This window comes from Peromyscus eremicus, unplaced genomic scaffold (assembly GCF_949786415.1).
Source record: "Peromyscus eremicus unplaced genomic scaffold, PerEre_H2_v1 PerEre#2#unplaced_2310, whole genome shotgun sequence".
Lineage (NCBI taxonomy): Eukaryota > Metazoa > Chordata > Mammalia > Rodentia > Cricetidae > Peromyscus > Peromyscus eremicus.
Window position 1 is genome coordinate 26,200 of NW_026736545.1, and position 7,416 is coordinate 33,615.

Here is a 7,416-nt window from a genome sequence, read left to right on the forward strand (position 1 = left end):
CCTTGTTAAAAGTGCCACCTAGAACGACAAAGAGTCAGCTGACTGCCCCCAGGCACCAAGATGCATGGGTACATCAAGCTAAGACCTCCAGCAGACCTAGGCTTGGCTACAGACATGGCAGGGAACCCAGAACATGGCAGGGAAGCGATCCAATTCTTTCCTTCTGGACACCAGAGCCACTGACTCAGTCCTGGGAGTTTTGGGATGCCACCTCTCCTTTATTGTCGGGTACAGAGGACAGCCTTACCACCTCACCAGATTTAATTACACTTTCAAAGTTACTTAATGAAAAAAGATTTCCACCTAAAATAAGAGCTCATTGCTTCACTCCAGATCCACTGCCTGTGTTTCTCATGTGCATATAGACAGGGCCCTGATCTTTGCCTTGTCCCTAATTCCAAAGGGGGAAAAAATTTCTCATGTACCACAAGCTTTTCTCTTCCCAGTTCCCTGTTCTAACTCACTGTTCAGCTAATGGTACAGGACCACCACAGAACCAGAGTCCAGAGATCATCAAATAAGACTGTAACAGCTAAAAGGTATTTACACCCCCAGACCCAAAAGCGTCTGGGCGCTACAAAGACTTTAATGTAAACATCTATTACTATGAGATGCTTTTAACAATTGATCACCTGTCTCCTAGATGCTGAACCAGTAAAGGAAACAGATGCTTTAAAATAATCTGTCTCTGATAAAGCTTAACATGTTTCAAAATCCATAGGGACAGGCCAGATCTACCTCAGATAAATGCCAACATAAAATAATAATGATTCTTTTTATCTCTCTAAGTTTTTTCTGTGTCACCAGCATCTTGTCAAACAGAAAGTTCCCAGCCACAGCCAAGAGGGATACATGTCTCCAGAGCAAACGGATGACAGACAGCATTCCACAACGCCTGTCTACCTTGGAAGACTCCCCTTCTCCATTCCCCCCAGAGCCAACCAACGTCCAAAAGTCAGCTGGAAGCAGTTTTTGAGAGGAACAACGCCCCTAGTCCCATCTACCTGCTTTTTTTATAATAAGGGAAAGTCTGGGATGTTAGGATTTGGTCCTTATTTACGTCCTTTAATTACGTCATCAGCCTTCGCCGGCTTCCCAGCCTAAAAAAGCGGTTGAGCCCTTTGTGGGCTCTCTCCCTCTCTCTGTTCCCTCTCCTTTCCGCTCCTTCCCCCGTCGGTCCCCCTCTCTCCCTCTCCCCCCATGTCTCTCTCTCTCTCTCTCTCTCTCTCTCTCTCTCTCTTTCTCTCTCTCTCTCTGTCTTTCTGTCTCCCCCCCCCAATAAAGCTCTAAAAAGGTAACCATGGCTATGATTCTTTTAATTAGCACGCTCCTCCGCCGGCATGGCCGCCGCGGGCGGTGACCAGCCACGAGGGGCAGCGCCGCCGGCATAACCAACACTCACCATATTGTAGTGTTCCAGCTCCACCATGCTCTTTGCTCAGCTCACAGCAACAACAGCAGCAACACTCTCAGCATAGCACTCAAAAATGACAGGGACAGATTCTCTTGTTAGCCAATTCTGAAGCAGGAGGCCGGAAAGACCCTGTAGAACTTCTAACTGATAGGTCGCCTAGAGTGCCTGATTGGCTAGTGAGGCCTGAGTGACAGGAGCAGCTCCCATAGGGTTACACTGGGCTTAAAGACAGAGCACAATGATTCCTGATCCTGCTTTCCACCCCAGACCCAGAATTTTTCTGAACCAGCAAAGATTTGCAATTCAATAGCACTTGCCCCTGACTCTAGTAGCAGACAAGGTCATCTTCCTGCTGCCCATAGGCACTCCCCTTCTTCCTCCTGGACACAATGTGGCTAACTAGCTTGTACAACCCACTATACTATGTGGGGTGGAGATTCCCTGTCACACAGGTGAAAGAACACCGAGAATATTAACAACTAAAAGAGATTTAAGAGACAAAGGGAAATGTTTTTTTAGGTAGCTTCACAGGGAGGTCAGGTGAATTCAATGTAATTTTTACCTATTTGTCACAGGGACTTCAGACAACCAGGAAAAAAAGCAGGAACTAGATCACTAACAGGATAAATAGGTCTTTCACCATCAGAAAGCTGGATCATGGCTCTATTGGTTAAGTAGTTTTATTCCTGACATTCATGGCAAAGTGTTTGCAAATTATATAACAATAAAGAGTAGTCTTCATGCAAAGTTGAATACTTAGAGAATAATGTAACTAGGAAGAACAACTTTATGTCCACCGTTGTTACACAGCAGGGAGATGAAAAAAAAAAAAAACCTGTATTATTGAATCTCTCCATGTATGTAGAAAGTTGATTTCATAGAATGTCTTACAAGCTGTGGTCCAGGTAGTCCAACAATGGCTACCTACCAATGGAAATTTGAAGAAGCCAGTAGTTGTTCATTCCATGAGGCTGCATGTCTCAGCTGGTCTTCAGTATACAGCAAAATACCAAGGAAGAAGGATCTAATGCTGGGAAAGTAATTTACTTGGTAGCCAGTGCTAGGGCAAAGAGGCAAAGAGAGAGAGCTTCCTCATTCAACATGCTTCATATGTGCAGGCTGCCACTAGAGATGCAATCCAGATTAAAGGTGGATCTTAAACTTCATTTGATTTTTACTTTTTTGGTGTTTTTGAGATAGGGTTTATCTGTGTAGCCTGGGAAATCCTTCTGTAGGCCAGGCCAGCCTCAAACACAGGTAAATCCAACTGTTTCTACCTTCTGAGTGCTTTGGTTAACGTGTATATAGACACCAAGCAACTGAAGGTGGATTTCACCTTAAATGATCCAGATTAAAGATGAACCTTTTTTAAAACATTCAAAAAATTCCATCACAGGTATACCCAACTCTTAGGGTTTTAGTTAATTCCACAAGGAGTAGGTGTGACTACAAGAATAGCCCTCACAACAGCCAAGAAAGAAAAAATGAGAAAAGTTCTTACCTGCAGGAGGCAGGGAAAGCATGCTTTTCCTAAACAAAGGAAGTATGTGGATTTTACCTAGGAAAACTGGACATATTCACATAGAATTCTCCCTATTTCTAAGCAGGCAAGTAAACAAATCCACTTCTGAACATGATAACAATGTAAAAGCAGAGACATTCAGGAGTATTCTTAATCCAATGTCATGTAGAAATGTATATAAATTATAAAATGTTTGGAAAAAAATTGTCTCTGGCATGCTGAAAATCAATGAATCACACAGTAAATTAAGTATTGCTTTGAAGCTTATGCAACCTGTCAATCTTGATGTTCAATGTCGAAGATAACTGTACCAATGCTATTCTCACCAATAGAAAAGGTAGAGCCGGGCGGTGGTGGTGCACGCCTTTAATCCCAGCACTCGGGAGGCAGAGCCATGCAGATCTCTGTGAGTTCGAGGCCAGCCTGGACTACCAAGTGAGTTCCAGGAAAGGCACAAAGCTACACAGAGAAACCCTGTCTCGAAAAACCAAAAAAAAAAAAAGAAAGAAAAAGAAAAGAAAAGATAGAGAACACAAATAAAGGAAACTTCAAGAAAAAGACAGTTAAAAGCACTGTACTCTGGTCTCAAATGAATAGTTATGATGAACTATATTAACCTCAGAATGAAGCTGCTTTGGCCTCTGAGCAGGCTGGATCAGTGGAAGGGCACAGTTCCTTCCTTGCAAGACCTTAGGGAAGTCATTTAACTAGCCCTGTCTACTGCCTGTCTCAGGGCTGTGACATCCCTGTAGAAAATTCCATTGTTCACTTTTTGTAACTTTTAACAAAATGAAATTTTATGAGTGTTGTCCATGCATGTGTCAGTGCACAGTACTTAGAAAAGTCAGAAGAAGGCAACAGATGCCTGGGACTGAAGTTACATCAAATTGTTAGCTGCATGTGGGTTCTAGAAATGGAACCTGAGTCCTCTGTAATGACATCTCGTGCTCTTAATTACTGAGCCATATCTTTAGCCCCTCTTTTTATTTAGAATTTATTTCCATAAATTGTCTCTCAGAAAATTGGCAGTCAAAAACCTTAGGACCCAGCTACACCACTCTTGGGAATGTACCCAAAGAATGTTCAATCTTGCCACAAGGACAAATGGTCAACTATGCTCATAACAGTATTATTTATAATAGCCAGAACCTAGAAACAACCTAGATGACTCTCAACTGAGGAAAATATGGCACATATAAACAATGGAGAACTACTCAGTAGTAAAAAACAAGGATATTGTGAAATTAGCAGGCAAACGGATGGATCTAGCAACTATCATCCTGAGTGAGGTAACCCAGACTCAGAAGGACAAACATGGTATGTACTTACTCATAAGTGGATACTAGAAGTAAAGCAAAGGATAACCAGAGTGCAACCCATAGTTCCAGGAAGGCTAGCTAACAAGGACAACCATAAGAGGGACACATAGATAGCCCAACAAAGGAGAAATAGATGAGTTCTACATGAGCATACTGGGAGTAAGGGGCATGGATGGAGGGCAAAGAATGGGAGATGAGCATGTAGGGGAAGAGGAGGTTTGAGCTGGAAATGGACAGAGTGGAAGAGCAGGGAAAGAGATACCATGATAAATAAAGACATCATGGGAATGGGAAAAAAAAAACAGGGTGCTACAAAAGTTCTCAGGTTCTTACAAGGATGACCCCACCTTAGACTACTAGCAATAATGAAGAGGGTGCCTGAACTGGCTTATTCCAGTGATCAGATGTCTCAGTACCGAAACTGTAATAATAGCACCTTCATCAAGTGACTGATGGAAGCAGATACAGAGATCCATTGCAGGGTGCCAGGCCAATCTCTGGGAATCCAACTGAAGAGAGAGAGGAGGGATTCTGTGGACAGGGAACATCAAGATCATGATGGGAAAACACATAGAGATGACCAACAACACTATTGGAAACCCACTAACAGTACCAATAACTGTGGAGCCCCCATAGGACTGGACAACACCCTCTGGATACCTGAGAGAGTTGTTTAGCTTAAACCATTTGTGGGGCCCACATACAGGGGGATTGCAATCCATTCCTGGTACGTGGGTGGGCTTTTTGAAGCCCAGTGCCTAGGGTGTGACACCTTGTGCAGTCTTGGTGCAGTGGGGAGGGCCTTGGACCTGCCTCAGCTGAGTGGGCCAGGATCTACTGACTCCCCATGGGAGATGTTGACTTGAAGGAGGTGGGAATACAGGGTATGTTGGGGAGGAATGCTAGAGAGCAGGAAGAGGGAGGGTCTGTAGCTGTTATGTAAAATGAATAGAAACTTTCTTAGTAATAAAAAAGAAGAAAATTGTTAACTAAATGACATTACATTCCTTTTCCCTTTTATCTTTTCATTCACTCCCTTCCAAAATCCCTTCTGAATTCTTCCTTTTTAAGTGTGAGTGAACAAGTATGCTAAAATACATGAATACAATCTGCTGCATTCATTTTTGTTAGTTGTACACTTATGGACGTTTGAGTGACCATGTTGTATTGGCCAAATAATTAGGGATCTGATCCCGGCTCTATTTTCACAAATATAGGAAAGTTCTACTTTGTAATCCACACCAGGTATTTAACCCTGACTAGGCTGCCTTGTACTTGAAATATAAAGAAGAATATAAAACTTATGGTAGAAAATGCCTTATCATTTAAGAGCACCAAAATTTCCTTCATAGCACCCAGCTTCCATTCCCAGTACATAGAGAAGCTTGCTACAATCTGTAGCTCCAGCATCAGGGGCTCTGACACCATCTCATGTGTAGAGAGCCATTCATGGCCACACCTCAAAGTTGGCACCGGCATCTGGCTTCCACCTTCCTGATGGCAGGTGTTCTCTGGGATAAACAACTCCTTATTTGGCTTGGGCGTGGTATCTGGTTTGCTTTCATATGTCTGACCCTATCGGCATTGTCCACATGGCACTACAGGGTTGGTTGCCCAGTGGCTATAAAGGGCATGGGCTGGCTTTCCCCAGAGTCAGAAGATGGCATTCCCCGGTGTCAGAAGATTGTCTCAAGGTTCCTGAATAAACTGCTTGGAAAAGAGCCTGGTGTTGCGTCTTCTTTGCTGGTTGAGGTGGACACAACACACATGGTCTTGCTGACCACCATAAGAAAAGGAAACTTAGACATTTCAAACTATTTTTCAAGCCATGTGTGGTAGTGCATTATTTTAGTACCAGCCATCTGGACAGAGGCAGCAAGATGACTCTGAGGTTCACAGCCTGTGCTACATAGTCTACAAATGCACACATGGCACACATACTCACACACATATACACAGTAAAAGAACAAAACTTAAAAAAATACAGGAATAGGAGAATTTGAAAATTGGAACAATACAATACCTATTAAAACCAATTCAAGTGTCTGCACTTGTGCCCATAGAAGCATTTTTAAAAATAAGTATGACCAAGCATACAATCATATGCCATCAAACTGAGAAACTGAATATTTGAAGGTAGGCCACCACCATAAACATGTTACCTGAACGTGTTGCCCATCATGAACTTGTTGTTATCCGACCAACCAGTCATAAAGTAAGACATGAACAACAACAATCTCTTATGAAATGGAAGTGGTGTATAAGTGATTGGGCCCAAGCAGGTCCTAAAGGAACAAGCAAGCTCCATGAAGAAATTGTCAAAATGCCTATGGTTTCTGCTGTGGATATTGCTCTGTATGCTGTGACTGTGTTGTTCTGATTGGTTAATAAAGACAGTGCTGATTGTCCAGTAGCCAGGCAGGAAACATATGCAGGACAAAAAGAGACAAGAATTCTGGGAACAGGAAGGCTGAGTCAGGAGACGCCATCAGCTGCCACCATGAAAAGCAAGAGGCAGTTTTAATTTAAGATGTAAGATTAATTTAAGATGTAAGATCTAGTTACCATTAGGCCATACAGTTTTAATTAATATAAGGCTCTGTGTGTTTATTTGGTTCTAAGTAGCTGTGGGCCCAGAGAAAACTCCAGTTACAGGTTTCCACTCCTGTTACAATGCCTTATGCTGTCAACCACTCACCTAGAGTCTCATGAGGTATTCCCTATGACTGGCTGAAAAAAGAGAAGACTAGGGTCAGTTGATGGTCCTATACATCATGCAGGCACCACCCAGAAGTAGACAGCTGCAGCATTTCAATCCCATTTGGGCACAAGCCTGAAAGATATTGGTGAAATATGTAAGAGCACAAAACAGCTTGACCACACAGCTGCCATGACAGGCTTAGGGACCCAGGTACATCTGTCATAACTGGCTTACTGGTAGGCAACATCTGGATTCTTAAGCTGACACCACCAAGAGATCCACCCAAGGATGGGCCAGAATCTAAGGGAAAGTACCTGACATTCCAAACATTCCAAATATTACATATGAATAGATAAGATCAAGATTGACAGATGTCTGAGTGAAGGTGTCAGATCCCCTAGATCTGGAGCTACAGACTCCTGATCCTGGAGTTACAGATAGTAGTGAGCTTCTGTGTGTA